The sequence below is a fragment of the Trachypithecus francoisi genome, unplaced genomic scaffold (assembly GCF_009764315.1).
Source record: "Trachypithecus francoisi isolate TF-2019V2 unplaced genomic scaffold, Tfra_2.0 Lachesis_group1, whole genome shotgun sequence".
Lineage (NCBI taxonomy): Eukaryota > Metazoa > Chordata > Mammalia > Primates > Cercopithecidae > Trachypithecus > Trachypithecus francoisi.
Genome location: NW_022681454.1, coordinates 160,172,722 through 160,190,307, shown reverse-complemented (window position 1 = coordinate 160,190,307; position 17,586 = coordinate 160,172,722).

Below are 17,586 nucleotides of genomic sequence, written 5' to 3'. Positions count from 1 at the left end.
TCTTAATATTCAGTGATATGTATTGCTGTGTATTTTCAAAATATTTTTATAACCACTTCTTTATTTATATACCACTATTTTCTTACTATTTATCTCTTCTTATGACCCCTCTCGGTATATTTTTGTCTTTCCCCAATTCAGATTCTAAATTTCAAAGCAAACTAAACTATGAAAAAGGCTTTTAAACTTTAACTTGTGCAAAGAGGGGTTTCTTGGAACAATCACCAGGTAACATAAAGTTTTGCTCTTTCTCCACATAAAACGAAGTTTATAGAAATAATTAGGATTCTTTGGCATTATTTAAATTTTAATTAACCCAATACTCCTACTAAAGCTCTTTAGTTGATTAAATGTAGGCGAAAAATCCTGACGGAAAAAATAAATTTCAATTCTCATAATTATGTATAAATTGCAAATACCAATATATTCTAATAACTGTGTACTTCTTAAGGACATATTTGTTTTTATAGTCAAAGACTGTTTAAAGAAACTTTCTACCAAAAGATATATTCCTAAATTGCTGTGTTCTAATTTCCTTGGTAGTCAGGGATAATCATAACATAATTTAAGATATAAGGCAAGAAACCCCAAAGATTTTCAGTACTCTCATTTTATACAGCATTATTTACCCCTGGAGTATAATTAAACACATCATTATATATAAATTTTGTGCTGCATCTCAAAAAGGGATTCCACTCTTATAATTCTGATTCTGGTACAGGAAATTTAATCTTCCAGGTGAGACATCAAAGAATATGTGTAGTTGAGCCTCAAGGAAAATGATTACTAGAAGTTGTCAACAGCTACAGCAACAATAAAACTCTACAACTTTGAGACTTCGCTTTCTATCTCACAATTGAAGAGATCTAAGCCATCTTCAAATCATGAAAACCTATATTAGCTTAAAATCTTAGGCCAAGGCCCTTTAGAAACTTCTAGACAATTTTTGAGAGGATATAACCTTTTATCAAGAACGTTGATCGAGATGATAAGTACGGAAAGCAGACAGTTTCTACACATGATCCAGAAAAAAACTCCAAAGGATTAAAGGCACAGCTTACCATGTTTTAATCTGCTTACATTTGTTCTCTCATAGTTATATTCTTTCCTCTTCATGTATTCATTGCCTAGATTATTAACATATTCCTTAACCTCTTATTTATGATATCCATATATATTTTATTCTTAATTTTGTTTTTGGACCCTTTGGTCACCCCTTTTTGTGTATTCAATACCTGTCTTTAGATTAAAATGATTCTCCTATATAATAACTGTGTTTATAGTTCCATTCATTTGGATGGCAGCTAATTTCTTCTGACACTAGTTTCATGTAATAAACTCCATTATTGGACTCAAGCACCAAATGACCCTTTAGATGACCATAAAATACTGGATCCGATGGTCAGAAATATATATGAAAAAAACGATTAAATCATGCCTCGATATGGAGGTATCTGTCTTAACAATAACAACACTCAGCAACCATTCCTTGGAGTTTGTCTTTGTGGCCAAACATGCACAGGAATAGAGTTTCTGTACTATTATCTTCTGTTTAAAACATGACTACAAACCGTGAATTACATCCTTCTCTTAGTTATTTTGTGCTATAGTGTCTGAACGTGTCATCTCCATAGTATGGAAGATTGCTGCATAGACATTGTTCTATCAAGTGATCCAAAAAATGACCTTCAAATAAAAAGAACAAAAAAAATCTGGTACCGATAAATGTTGGAAAGACTACCAGCAGAGCCTTTTCGTATATCCACAATACAGCAGAAAAACAGTGACGATTTAAATGTCTTGTGTTAACAGACTGTGATGTAATCTCCGTGGTGGGCAGACCAGTGACTAAATAGGGAAAGGTCTGAGAAATGAGAACTTTAACCAATGTAGTTTTCCCCCAGTGGTAAAAAAAAAAAAGACAGTTACCTGAATACTTTTTTTGTGACTGTATTATTAAGACTGATGTAAATAAAAGATATATTAGATTGCGGTTCTATGAAATATTTATGCTCTGAAAATACAATGTGAATTAACAAAAACACAAAACGTCTGAATTACCAAGTCTAGAAGCCTGCTGACCACATTTCGGTGGAAGACGTCATCTCACCATGCCCATGAGTCTACAGTTATTCTGTCATACACACTGCCCAATCTCAAGTAGTTCCCAACTTTGCAAGGCTTCTCTTAAATTCAGTTATTCAGTCCAGGCTCTAAAATTTCATTCTTCTCTTCTTTCCCTTTTTGAGGTGCTGATAAGTATCAACCAACATCCAGCAGGGAGGAGAGGTTCACACTTATAATCCCAGCACTTTGGGAGGCAGAAGCCCGAGGATCGCTTCAGTTCAGGAGTTCGAGATCAGCATGGACAATGTGGTGAAACCTCACTCTTACAAAAAATACAAAGATTAGCTGGGTATGGTGGCACATGCCTGTAGTCCCAGCTACTCCGGAGGCTGAGGTGGGAGGATCACTTGAGCCCAGGAGGCAGAGGTTGCAGTGAGCCAAGATCGTGCCACTGCACTCCAGCCCAGGTAACATTTCAAGACCTCATCTCAGAAAAAAAAAAAAAAGAATCAACCAAAGATATATATTTTTCAGTTCAGTAATTCTGTTTATCCAATAGTATTTTCTGATAGTGCTTTGCTAAACTGAAAGTTGACAAAAGCTATAAATAAACAAATCAATGGTTTATCTCTGGAATAGCAAGATATGCCAGAAGTTGAATTGGGAATAAATTTGTTCCACAATAGATGCAATAACAATAAAACGCCAAGAAACCATGCCCACCAGAAAGGTACAGGATCTACATAAATAACGCAATAAAATCGTATCGGAAGACAAAGAAAATCTCAACAACAGAAAAGTATGCCACATACTTGGGATGAAAATATTTCATAAATTTGAAAAACAGTATTCATTTCTCCCAAATTATTATAGAAGTTATACAATTTTAGAAGGGCACAATATTTTTGTTTTCTTTTTAATTCATTAAATCTGGCTGGAGATTAGTATAAAAAACATGAAAACCAAAAACCATGAGATACAGTTGTCCTACTAGATCAGCATCTTCTCTAATGGCACTGTAATGAAATCTAGCTCTATTGTGCTGGATATGAGAAAAAGAATAATCTCACAAATCATTGGTGGATGCATATGTTGTCACAGCCTATTTGGAAAGCAATGTAGTAATATATATTAAAATTTAAAATACATACACATTTTGACTTCACAGTCTTACTCCTGGGAATTTTTCCTCACAGAAATAAAAGCATAATGGACACAAAAACATACTTATTGCAAAAATTCTTATAGTGGTAAAGACTAGGAAACCAAGGAAATGTGCAAATGAGAAATGCTTAAATAAATGATGTCAAATCCACACCAAGAATACCATGCAGTTCAATAAAAATAATATGTTAGTACAGCACTTCTCAAAGTTTTATTTATAAAATCCTGTATATATGTACATACATATTCATTTATATACATATATGTATATAAAGTATATATACTAAAAATCTAAGGATACATATGTTATATAATTCTGTAAAACAATAGCTGGGTGCAGTGGCTCAGACCTGTAATCCCAGGACTTTGGGAGACCAAGGCAGGTGGATCACCTGAGGTCAGAGTTTCGAGGCCAACCTGACCAACATGGTGAAACCATGTCTCTACTAAAATTACAAAATTTGCCAGACATGGTCATGGGCACCTATAATCACAGCTACTCACGAGGCTGAGGCAGGAGAATTGCTTGAACCCAGGAGGTGGAGGTTGCTGTGAGCCAAGATTATGCCATTGCACTCCAGCCTGGGCAATAGAGCAAGATTCTATCTCAAAAATATTATACACACACACACACACACACACACACACACACATATATGAAGTAGTAAAATACATAGAAGTCTCTAAAATAATTGCCAAAATAACCTTTTATATGTGTTTAATACATGCATATATACAAATATGTATCTATACAGTTATAGGAGGATTGATAAAAATATATAGGGTTTTTGTATGGGTTTGTGGTTATGGTAACAGTTTGAAACTGTTGTGTATGGAGGTGAAGAATAAAGAGAAAAGAGAAGTAAGGCACAAAAAAGCAGCAGAAAATTAAAAATTTGTATATTTATGATAATTTATATATGTGAATGTATGTGCATCCAGTATTTATACGAATAGATTAAAATATTCCCCAAATTGAGAAAAAGTCAAAGAAAACATATATTAAGAAAGCATTTTGGATCTACATCTGCCCCCACCCCACCCCTGAACTCACAGGTAAAGAAGGCTATTTGGGAGCTTGCTGTCTCTAGGTAAGTTTGTTTGCTTGTTTGTTTTGTGAGCTTGGCTTCTGGACTGTATTTTTGGATGGAGCAGGAAATTGACATCTGGCTTCTGGATATGATTTGTTGGAAGTTTGGGGAATAGGGGGATGGATGCTAATTATGAGGTCAGATCTGAGATAATAAAAATAAAAGCAAATCCTACCAAAATAATACCGGGCTTTGAAATCTTAAGATAGACACTGGCATAGACAGTTGATGTGCACTGGTATCCAGTAAGCTCCTTTACATTTCCCAGTACCCATTAAAAACATTTTGGAACCACGCAATGAGTTCAGTCAACGAATAGTATGCAGATAACAATATGTGTCTCTTAGGAGTTGAGATGATTTGTCTGCTTTACGTGGCTCTACCATAGTGACGTTGGAGGCTGTATGTTTCAGATAGCACAGATACATGACAGAAAATGACCATAGCCTTACTAAGGTAGAAATTTTGCTACCTTGAAATGAATTGCTGCTTTAAGAAATTCAAATGTATGGCAGAGTTTTAGGGGCAGTAAATAGTTAAAAAAACAAAAAACAAAAAAAAAAAACACAAGCTGAAGTTGGAAAATAGAAAATGAAACAGCAAACACTTTAAGAAAATTATCAGCCAAAATATGTATGAAAGTTGATATGAGGAATAACTTGAAAAATATAAGATTAGTAATGAAATTCAACACTCCTTGTCTGTGTTTGGTGTGTGATTACAAGAAAGAAGATAATTCAAGAAGAAATTAAGATTGTGTTTTATTGTGGTTTTGATTTTTTTAAAAAAAGTTAGATACAAAGGTTAACAGAAAAATTAAAAATGGTCAATAAAAATGACTCAATTGCATTCAAAGAAAAATGAGATTTAAGGTGTGGCCGATACCAAACTCTCAGTTAGATCAAGTGACTCAGAGGAAAGGTTGATGAAGTGGTTGACCTTCCCCAAGCAAAGCTAATGGCTTCAAGGAAGCCAGCATTAGGCTAAGGCAGATGAGCAGGGGGCAAGGAAGCAAAGGAATCACACTTGAGCCTGTCACCAGAAAGGAACTTGACTGCATTTAATGGAAGACGGGAGTGACTGGAAACCATGGACAAAAGCTTACCATAGTCTTGAATTACTCAGTTGCCAAAGAAATCACAAATCCAGATTTTACAAAATTTTTAACTTTATCATCCTTAAAACATTATTTAGACATTTATACTTTTCACCAGGAAAAAGCTATGAAAGCCGAGTAGCACTCAAGGATATAGTCTTTCAAACCCTCTTCATATACACAAAAAAGTAGATACAGACAAAGGGGCTTCTCTGGAGAAAGGATTCAAATTCTCCTTAAAGAATTCCTCTACACCCTAAAGATAGCAGGCCTGACCCATGGGACTTTAGAATTGCTAAAGACCAGTGATCGTTATGTCTTCTCATCTTTCCTCTTTCTTAATAAAGTGATTATTGCAGTTTTCCAGTTCATATTTCACCACTTTATTTTAAGCACGTGGTGTGTGAAGGTGGAAGTAATTTGCATTTATGTATCCCTTTTGACTGAAGAAAGAAAATTCCACAGGTGATGAAGAGGCTACTGCATCATTTAGCAATCTTAGATGTTTACATGGATACATTAACAAGAGGGAACTTTGTGTGGATTCTCTCAGAGAAGTCAGAAACTGTTGTGATGGAAAGAACAAAACAAAGGGATACTTGGTAAACAGGAAGATTGCCTAAATTATTTCTTAGTGGTTATCTGTGAGTCCTTTTGAATACTGCATCATACCTTAGAGTTAGGAATGGTGCTAGTTTCGACCAATGGATTGAAGGTAAATGAAAGAGTCAGTTCTGGGTTAGAACAAACAATCATCAGAATGTCACTTTCATCTCTCCCTTCCTCCTCTGCAGTAGCCATGGAACCATGTATTCCAGATGAGGTTGGTTCAAGGTGGATGAAGGATGTCTGTCTTGCATGACAGTTTGGGTGAGTGACAAATGAATTTTCTTTGTGTAAAGCCATTGAGATATTGGAGTGTTCTTATTATAGCGGGCAGTTTAAAATATACTGACTGGTACACTGAACACACTGACCTAGTTCAGGGCTTGAGAAAAGCTTTCTGGGAAATTAATATTTGAATGAGCTCTGACACATATGTAGGCATTTACAATGCAGGATGTTTCTATGGAGAGGGAAAATGTACGACATATGAAGACTTTATGATCCTTGCTACTGTGAAACAGACACTCTGAATATTACAAATGCAAGCAAAATAAATTTAATAAAGAATGTGCAGGCTCAGAAGTAGCACTCAGGATAGAGATTTGCACTGGTACGGCGCAGCCCATAACCTCAAGTAATCATCCTCACCATTGTCGTTGGTGGCCCAGGAAAACTCCACAATTTGTTCCCATATGCTTGAAACCCAAGGTGACTATGTCTAAATGCTGTGAGGGTTTATAGATTTTCCCACAGCCAATGTCAGAATTAGACATAGGTTTATAGCGCAGTGAAGATTTGATCAGTGGGAGCTGTTAGGTAAGTAAAAAGACACATTTATTAACTGTCAAATTCTTCTTCTCAGATAGCAAGAACTTAATCAATTCTTACGTAAAGAATTCTTTCCTAGCAGTGCTGACAGCCTATTTTCTTGTTTCTTTTCACATTCCATTGTGTGGAACTAAAGTACTCGTGAATTAACACTGCATTCACAGTGATGGCAAAGAGAGTTGAAGAGAACTTTACAGTATTAAAAATTCATACCATCCTTAAATTTATAATTTAAATGAAATATTAGTGAAGTGCTACATCAGTTATTTATTTTGGCAACAAAATTGAAGTTAAATATAGTATTCATTTTTATAAAGATATATACTGTTTTGCTACATTTTCAGTGTTTAAATTCAGTTTAACTTAAGTAACTCTGATTTGTATTTTTAATTTTTCATTATTTGTAATTTACCTTTTACATTTAATAATAGTTTTGAAGAAATTTAATTATCTTTGAATACCAAGGTGTTTTGTTGAAAGAACAGGGATGGAAATTTTGTTAAAGCATCATGTATATTTTGTTAACTTTCATTTTAACAAAATCACTACTTTTAGTTATTTAGGTGCATAAATGTCAATCTCCCTTCAATAAAACCCTGAAACTTGTACAATCATAAATTTAGTAGTTTTTAACATTTTTGTCATAGTTTCAGTCAGATAAAAATCTGAACTTTATATACATTTCTGACTTTTATTTTTAGTAAGATAAATATTTTATTTGATAGTTTATTAGATTTATTAGCTTTTATAATTATACAATTAACATTTTAAATACATGGTAGTCTTCTCCATGAGCCTACTCCTGCTCTAAGTTCACAGATATTAGGAGGAGCATGCAGCACAGTAAAAGTAGTAAATATGTGAAAAAGTATGGAGTTTCCAAGAACTAAACCAAGTTTAGTCATTATGCTCATTGAGGCTGCAGAGGTGGGCAGGGACACTGTAGGTCCTCAAAGGTTATAGATAGAAGTCTGGTGTTTACCAGAAGTATGAAGAAACTATTTAGGAATGTGATCACATTATTGACTCATTCATTCACTTTGGTAATTATTAAGAAATTATTTTTATAGAGTCATACAAATTTCTAGCTCATGGAGATAAGAATTAAGTATAAATACAAATACATGCTAATGGGAATACTTTTTTTCCTGAAAAGGTAACGGATAAAAGATTACAAATTTGGTACAGTCTCTACTGGTTGGGTGATGAGAGCACCAAAATCTCAGAAATCACCACTAAATAACTTATTCAGCCAGACGCAGTGGCTCACGCCTGTAATCTCAGCACTTTGGGAGGCTGAGGCGGAGGATTACCTGAGGTCAGGAATTTGAGGCCAGCCTGGCCAACATGGTGAAACCCCGTCTCTATTAAAAATACAAAAAAGTGGCCGGGCGCGGTGGCTCAAGCCTGTAATCCCAGCACTTTGGGAGGCCGAGACGGGCGGATCACGAGGTCAGGAGATCAAGACCATCCTGGCTAACAAGGTGAACCCCGTCTCTACTAAAAAAATACAAAAAACTAGCCGGGCGAGGTGGCGGGCGCCTGTAGTCCCAGCTACTCGGGAGGCTGAGGCAGGAGAATGGCGTAAACCCGGGAGGCGGAGCTTGCAGTGAGCTGAGATCCGGCCACTGCACTCCAGCCTGGGCGGCAGAGCGAGACTCCGTCTCAAAAAAAAAAAAAAAAATACAAAAAAGTTAGCCATGCGTGGTTGTGGGTGCCTGTAATCCCAGCTACTCAGGAGGCTGAAGCACGAGAATTGCTTGAACCCGGGAGGTGGAGGTTGCCGTAAGCCGAGACCACGCCCATTGCACTCCAGCCTGGGTAACCAGAGCAAAACTCCGTCTAAAAAAAAAAAAAAAAAAGCTTATTCATGTAACCAAATACCACCTGTTCCCCAAAAACCTATGGAAAAAAAATGATACCATAAATAATGAGCTTGGAAAAACTACTAATGTCTCAATCTAACAAAGTAAAACCTTAAAAGCAGTTGCCTTGTCTAACTTCCTGACTCCCTCCATTTTGTGTTGATAGCTGGAAGTTATTGGAAAGCTTGCTGAACTTCTTTCTCTCTTTGGACCGTATTTCTGAGCGACAGAGAGGCTCTTCGAAACTTACCCTCTTTATAGATAAAGAAGTAGTCTTTTCCATTCAGACTTCCTTTTAAGAACTTGGGTGATGCTTTATAATCTTTTTCTATCTTATTACAAAATAGTTGACATTACCCACAACAGGTATTAAGTTAATCACATTTATATAGACCACAGAGCACCTTTAAAGGACGGAAAACCTAAGTTTAAAACAAAAGAATAGATCTTGAAAATGTAGTTGTGAAGCCTATTGGGTACAGAAAGCAATACCCCAAAATATGACACTTTGGCATGTGACTCATTGGAATTAAAGAAAATTGAAGGATCTTAGAAACAAGCCTCAGAACCAAGGTCTTTCTCTGACCTTTCCCCTCCTCCCTGTCTCTCTGATCTTTCCTCTTTGTGAAGAAAAAAAAGGACTCTCTCTAGAATTTCGTTTTCTGACTAAGAAAGCTACTTTCCAAAAGAAATGCAATTATTTTAAAAATCCCCTTCCTAAGAATCACATCAAATAACCCGAAAAGATTAACCACCAGAGAAGGAAAGAGACTGAGAGTCATCACCACACCTAGACAGACCTCTCATCTATTCTTCTGAGGGCAGCTCCAAGAGAATACCTGGGAAACTTTATCTGGATAAAAAGACTACCTTTGTTCACAGGGACGCTCTGCCACTTGCCTTCTCACCATCTCCCTCAGAGTTCAAAGGAACTTTACTTACTCCTTGCTCTATAAAGAAGGGTGTATAAGCATCTGGACCTCATCGGGCTACTGAGTAATCATTTTCCTGTGATTCCCCTGGCTTATGTACATTAAATAAATTTTGTATGCCTTTTTCTCCTATTAAAAATAAATAAATAGAAAACATATGTACCTATTACCATATGTTGTTTATGTTTAATGTATTATTCATCAAATAATATATTTAATTAAAAATACAAACAATTAAATACAAATAACATGTTTATATTTAATATGTTATATTATATAAATAATGTATAATATGATTGTTATAAGCTATTTACATTTAATGTATTATTCATCAATAATATATTTAATTAAAATATAAACAATTAAATACAAATAAGATGTTTATATTTAATATAAGTTATATTACATATAAATAATATATAATATAATAATTATTATAAGCTATTTATATTTAAAAGCTCAAACTTTTCCTGAAGAAAAAAGGGGATAATAACGAACAGAGTGATGAAAAGAATGGTTGGGGTTAATTAAATCTTTACCAGTTTCTATTGAAAATATTATATCTGCTATATTATAAAGATTGATGAAGGCCCAGAGTATACATGGAGAATCTGTTTGGATGGTACTTTAATGATCCAAAAAAAAGTTGTTAGCTTTGACTAACATGGGTCAGCAGAAATATAATTGAATGAAAATAATTTAAAAGTAAACACCAAGAGAAGGGAGAGACTGTGTCAAAGATGAATATTAGGTTTCTGGCATACAAAGATGAATCAATGCTGTTACCATTAAGCAAGATCGGAAGTGCTGAAAGTGAAACAATTATAAAGCAGAGACTACGAATTTAGCTTTTTGCATGTGTATTTTGAAGTTCTTTTGTAGCCTCCAAGTGTATCTGTATATATATATATACAAATATGTACTGTATACATATACAGTATACAGATACACTTGGAGGCTACAAAAGTACTTATATAGTATATATATACATATTATCTGAGACAAAAATGGACAAGTTTGAGCTCTGAACATATTTAAATATTCTGATAAAAACTTTAGTTTACAGGTGCTGACTCAGTAGAAGAGATTAAAAATCATATGCTTTTTCTGGGGAGACAGCCACAGAGATTGTTCTCAGAAGTAAATTAACAACTCTTCAAGTGTAAAATCAAAGGACGTGAGAATTATGATAGTTGTTGGTAGGTTTTTATATTGGTAGTTGATGCTAATCAATTTTTCCCAAAGGAATCTAGTGTCTCAGGTTCTCTGGGAAGTATGATATAAATGCATTTACTAAAAATGATGGAAGAAATATTAAAATTTTGAGTATTATTGGAGAAATGTAAAAGTAGTCATTGTAGAGGATAAGAGAGTGAGTTAACCTGGTTAAACTGTGGGGTAGTTGATTTTTATTGGAACCAATCTGCCTTGCTGTGTGACTTCCCAACACTCTTCTGCTCTGGTTTATCTAGAAAACACATAGATATGCTTCTGCAAGTTTTAACTGACAGTCTCAATGAATAGATAAAGGAGAAAGAATTTATAATATAAAGAGTTGTTTAAAGTGACATATCAGGTAATCCAATGAAGGAATTAAGAAAATGAGATCTCAGATGTATTAGAAACCAACTGAGCTGTCTATGGATGCCAGTACTGATTGTATTAGCAATAGTTAAACAAGGTACTCAGGTCGGGCATCTTCCGGTGAGAGGAGAAGCACAGCAGTTCTGACTGGTAGAACAGTTCAGAGTGTGTGACTAGGGAACTGGTTGGCTACAGCACATTATAGGAAAGAGCCTCTCCAACATGGCAGTCTGCTTCATCAACACATGTAAGTCAAGAAAACAGTAAAAAGATTCTGCTACCAATAATTCATTTTTGTCATCTAATCACAGAAGTGATAAACTTTTGTAAACTGTTCACAGAAGTGACATCCCCCTGTTTTTCTAAATTCTATTGGTTAGAAACAAATCGCTAAATTTAGCCCACCCTCCAGAGGAGAGGATTATACACAAGCGTGAATACTGGGATGTAGGAATTATTGGCATCATAGAAGTCTACCTATCACATCTGCATATCTGTCTATCTATCTGTTTATCTATCTATCTATCTATCTATCTATCATCTATCATCTATTAATCAGTCATCATGTATGCTATCATTGTGTGTATGCTATCACTAAATTATACACGTTTGATACAATGTTAAGTATATATGCTGAGTACATTTAAAATTCAAATATAACTTTTGATTTTACAAAAACCATATCAAACATACAAAGTTTCCTATTTTCCAAGAAACATTGACGGTCTTTCATACTTCTTTTGAAGTAAACAATATGGCAGACTTTAGGTATAAATTTGTTAAAAAAAAATCAGAAGTGTAACTTAAAAATATCAGAAATAGCTGATGATTAAATGGTACAAAAGGTAGTTCTAGCATTCCCTTATCCTCATATTTCCACATTATTTTGGCATTATGTGGTCCACCATTGTTAAGGTATCCCTGTATAGCAAAATACCTCAAGATTTAGTTATTTAAACAATAACCATTTATTTAGGTCCTCATTCATCTAATCTCAGCTAAACGATTCTTCTGGTTCCCCATGTGTCTCACTCCTTCACGTGTCTATGGTGACTTATGGGTCAGTTAGGTGACTCTGTTATGTGGTTGGCTGGAAGCTGCCTGAGGAACCTAAGCTGTCCCCAAAATGGTCTCTCATTCCCCAGCAAACTAGCATGGGTTGTTGGCATAGCATGACCTGGGTTCCAGACAGGGAGCATGAATTTGCCTAGCCCCTTGAAGGATAGGCTGAGAATTGGCACATCACTGCTTCTGCCACATTCTCTTAACCAAAGCAAGTCACCAGGCCCAGGCCAGTCAGATCCAACAAGTAAGGAAATAGACACCAGCTCTTGATGGAAAGTGCTGTAAACTCATATTACACAATGGTGTAGATGCAGTGAATGGTAAGAAATTGTAGCCATTTATTTCTGGTCTTATTTTCTTGAAAAGATGACTCTGGGTTGAAACTATTCTCAAATATGTTCAGAGAAGTTTACATTTTTTCTAATTCAGATAAAAGACTGTGTAGTCAAATGTATTTTAGAGGTGAAGTGGCAGGTAAAAGTCACTGCATTCCAGTTCATTGTTTTGTAAGGAAAAAGGGGTTGGAAATAATCCTAGTCAATGTCTCATGTTTTCATGTAAAATATGAACCTATTTCTCATGTCAAAACATGCACACACACACACACACACACACACACATTTGGCCCTCTCTATATAATAATTAAATCACAAGTGTATAAATAATCACTTATACAAGCCAATTTTTTTTTTAAAATTAGGTCTCACGGTTCTAGCTATAAATTATAGCTTTGTATCCCTCAATCCCCTCATCTCAAATCATTAACAGCTGGCAATGGTGCTCAGCTATTAGCTCATTAATCTCCTCTGTTTCAGTTCCCTTCATGACACATGGCTCTAGGGTGTTGTTCAGTTACCATATGTGGTTGTGCTGGATGTTCCCACCAAATTGGGCCCAAATAGCTCGCTGAAGAGGTAAGTGGATCTGAAACGCGTCCTGTTTTCCAAGACGGTGTGCTTTTCAGTAGAGCACTTCAGCCCAGAGGGAGGGATGTCCAGAAAAATTGGTGAATGGACTTGAGGGCATTCTGAAGATTGCCCATCAAAACCCAAAACATATCATTGCAATTTGATTAGTGATACCTGTCAAATGTTTTAATACTTTGTTATGGAAAACGAAAACATATGACAAAGGTAGAGATTGTGCCTGAGGCTGTTACTGAGTTGCTGTTTCTTGTTATGTACCAGTGGCTTCGACACCATTGATAGCTCTGAGGTGGTGCACTGCCTGCACAGCACACGATTCCCTGTGCTTTCACTGCCATTTTCACAAAAAATTAGAAGGACGTGTGTAAACACATAAATGCTCAAATTTTTTCCACAATATCACAGAATATCAGGTACTAATTACTATGGAGCATTTCAGGAAATTGAACAGAGCTTTTAAGCCATTAAGAAAAAAAAAGATTGGGCCGGGCGCGGTGGCTCAAGCCTGTAATCCCAGCACTTTGGGAGGCCGAGACGGGCGGATCACGAGGTCAGGAGATCGAGACCATCCTGGCTAACATGGTGAAACCCCGTCTCTACTAAAAATACAAAAAAAAAAAAAAACTAGCCGGGCGAGGTGGCGGGCGCCTGTAGTCCCAGCTACTCGGGAGGCTGAGGCAGGAGAATGGCGTAAATCCGGGAGGCGGAGCTTGCAGTGAGCTGAGATCTGGCCACTGCACTCCAGTCCGGGCGACAGAGCGAGACTCTGCCTCAAAAAAAAAAAAAAAAAAAAAAAAAAAAAGAAAAAAAAAGATTGAAATAATTTGCTTGTTTGGTTTTGTTCTATTATAATGATAATTGAAAGAAATGGAAGGGCCATTCCCCTCCATATTAGATAAGACAATTTTTTATAGGCACTGGTTGTTATTCTGTGTGAGTAATTTCAATAGAAAACAGATGATAATATTATTTAATTATACAGTAGACATGTATACTTATTTAAAGTCAAGCAAATCAGGAGTATAGAATCAAATACGAAAATTCTTATGCTCAAAATACCTCCCACTCTCTGCACTTAAAATTGAGTCCTGTAGTTGTAATTGTTCTTAGTGGTTAGCATGTATATTTCTTCATATTTTTCTATATATGCATGAATACACATATATACATACACACACATATATACATTTATTCCAGAAAAATTATTTTAGAATAAAGAGCCTTTATTAATTTAATTTTGTTTTATTTAATAACACACTATGGACATCTCTCAGTACAGAGTAAATAGGAATCTACCACAGTTTCAAAATGTACTATTTGACATTATATATTTAATATAATATACAGTCTTTCATTGATCAATGTTTCAGTTGATTTCAATTATTTACTAATATGTAACACTTTAATTAATTCTTTACTCATGTATTATTATGAATAAAAATATTCCTGGATATTTAATTGGGAAATTGAAAAGTATGTGGTAGGCAGAATGAATGTTCTGTCTCCCTTCCCTTCAAAGTGTCTACGTTCTAATATGCAGAACTGTGAATGTTACCTTACGTGGCAAAAAGGAATTTGCAGGTGTCATGAAGTTAAGGATCTTGAGATAGGAAGACTAGATTGGATTCTCCAGGTGGACCCTAATTGTAATTACAATATAGGTCAAAGGTGGGAGAAGATGATGTGGGGAGGGAAGCAAAACTCAGATAGATAAATAGCTGAGAGATAAATAGAAAAAAAAAATACAGACCTATGTGTATACTAAGTTTTGTATATATACATATATTTGCTTGCTCTGTTGGCTGAGAGGGTACAGTGCCAATGACACTTCAGTACCTTATATCTTGATTTGTAAATATTATTCTCTATGAAAAGACAACTGGCTTTCTTGGAGAAATGACTGATTCCTTGGTTGGGGCCAAAAAATGACAAGATGATCCTCCAGGGGATGTGTGTGTGTGTGTGTGTGTGTGTGTGTGTGTGCAAAAAGTAAGGAAGTACTGAAAGAAACTAAGAAAAAATAAGAGGATAGAGCATGTCAACAAGGCACACAAGTCTATCTGAAATAGTCCTAATAGCCAAAGCTGAAACAATTTAAGCAACAAAATAAATAATAATGATACAGGATTCTAACCTAAGGTTAGAATTTTTATAAGGTCTAAATAAATGGGGGAAGAGGCAAATCTTCTTTATAGATGAGTTCTAAATGTGACACAGAAACTTACTACTCCAGGATTAGAGGTTAATTTATTTCTTCTTGAATGTGAGCTGGATTTAGTGACTTCTAATAATTAGAGTATGAAAAAGATAACGCAGTAATTTTAAAGCAGAAAAACTTGAAACTATGGTGGCCAAGTGATGTGATTTGAATGTGTGTCCCCTTCAAAATTCATGTTAAAACTTAATTTCCATTGTGATGGTATGAAGCAGTGAGGCCTTTGGGAAAGTGATTAAGTTGTGAGAGCCCTGCACTCTTGAACGGCTTAGTGCCTTATTCAAAGGCTGGGGGGATTTTGTTTAGGCCTCTCTTGCTGTTCTTTCATGTAAGCATGCAACCCTTATTTATCCTCTTTCTGCTCTTTCATCCCTTCCACCTTTTAAGGAAATCTAGAGGGCACCATATATAAGGAATATGCCTTCCCCCAGACCCCGGACCTTCTAGTACCTTGATCTCAGACTTCTCAGCTTCCAGAACTGTGAACAAGTAAAGTCCTGTCTTTTATAAGTTATTCATTCTCAGGCAAAAATCAGGTATTTTGTGATAGCAGCACAAATGGACTAAGACACCAAGTGATCAAAGTTGACATCACCAGGGATGTGTAATATTCTCACGCATCCTTCATATAATTAGAAGACAACGGCACTTCGCCTACATGTTATTCTTCTCCTGAACCTATAATGCAACCTAATTGCTCAAATTTAGGGAATTCTGCGAAATATTTAAGCAGTATTCTTCAAAATTATTGAGGTCCTGAAAAGCAAGGAAAAACTGACAAACTTACAGATTTGGCAATGAATAAGCAGATATGACAACAACTGGAACTGATCTCAGATTTTAAAAAATCAGTGGAAAAGCTGATAAAATCCAAATAAAGGCTCTGTTTTAGTTAACAGTATACCAATATTAATTTTCTAGTTGAGATAAGTATACTATATAAAACAACTATATGAAATGCTAATCTTTGGGGAAGCTAGCTGAAGAGGATATGGAAACTTTTTGTACTATTTTGCAATTTTTTGATAATCTAAAAGTATTTCAAATAAAATGATAAAAAATAAATTATTTAGCATTTAAATATATAATCACAAAAAATTCACCCAGCTCCAAAAGCAGTGAAAAAAATACTATGAAACATTTAATAAGATCAAACCTTTTACTCAACAAGGTAGCCAAATAGTCACAGAGCTTTAGTCATTTGTTTTTTACACATCATCTTAATTACTGACTTTCTAGAATTATTTAGGAAAATATTTTTGAGAGCATGAAATACAAAGATCATATCATTAATGAAACAAATATAAAAGTGTTCCATTTGTTTAAGCAAATTTTTTTTCAGATAGCAGCCAATCCTACTTCTTTATATAAAAATACTCACCATATTAATTTACTTTACAACTGGGTTGAATACTTTTTCTTTATAAAGTTTTACTTTTAAAAGCTCATTGTAGATGCTGTGAATCCTGCTGAGATTAGTTTAGTGAATATTAAATTTTTCTCCATGATTGAAAGAACATACAGTTACCCAAATGCAAGGTACTATTAAGTGTCCTATGCTGGAGCATGTGAATTTTTCCCCAAAATAGTTTAGCCTAATAGCAAAGCAAAAATTGTTCACATTGTCACAGATTTACAAAGTGAACTCATGAAAGCAATCCCTGATTTTTTCATGCACCTGAAAGCTGAGCACAATACCATTGAAAAGAATCTTAATAGAATTAAGGACCCCCTGGACTAAAATGGATAATTACTGCCATTATAACCTGTAGGAGAAAAGAAAAATCTCAAAATATTGCCCACCATAGAGGAAGCATTTAAAATACTGAACTTTAAAGATTCTGTAGCTTTCTTTAAAATGAAGCCCTAAACTAGATTGCAGATAAGCCTTAGAATTTTATCTTTTTTCTAGCCTGAAGCGCTCAATTTGGGTTTGGGTTTCTCTCCAAACTTACCAGGCACCCTGCCCCACCCTGGTCCTTATTTTGGTCATAAATATCCTCTTCTGTCTCTTTCCTTGTTCTGATGTTGATAGGTGGTCCAGATCTCAAAAAGTAATTTAGCTCATAATGTATCTTCCTTCTCTGTCTCATTTAGTAATTTTTTTTTTTTTTTTTCTCAGACCAGGATGTCACTCTGTTTCCCAG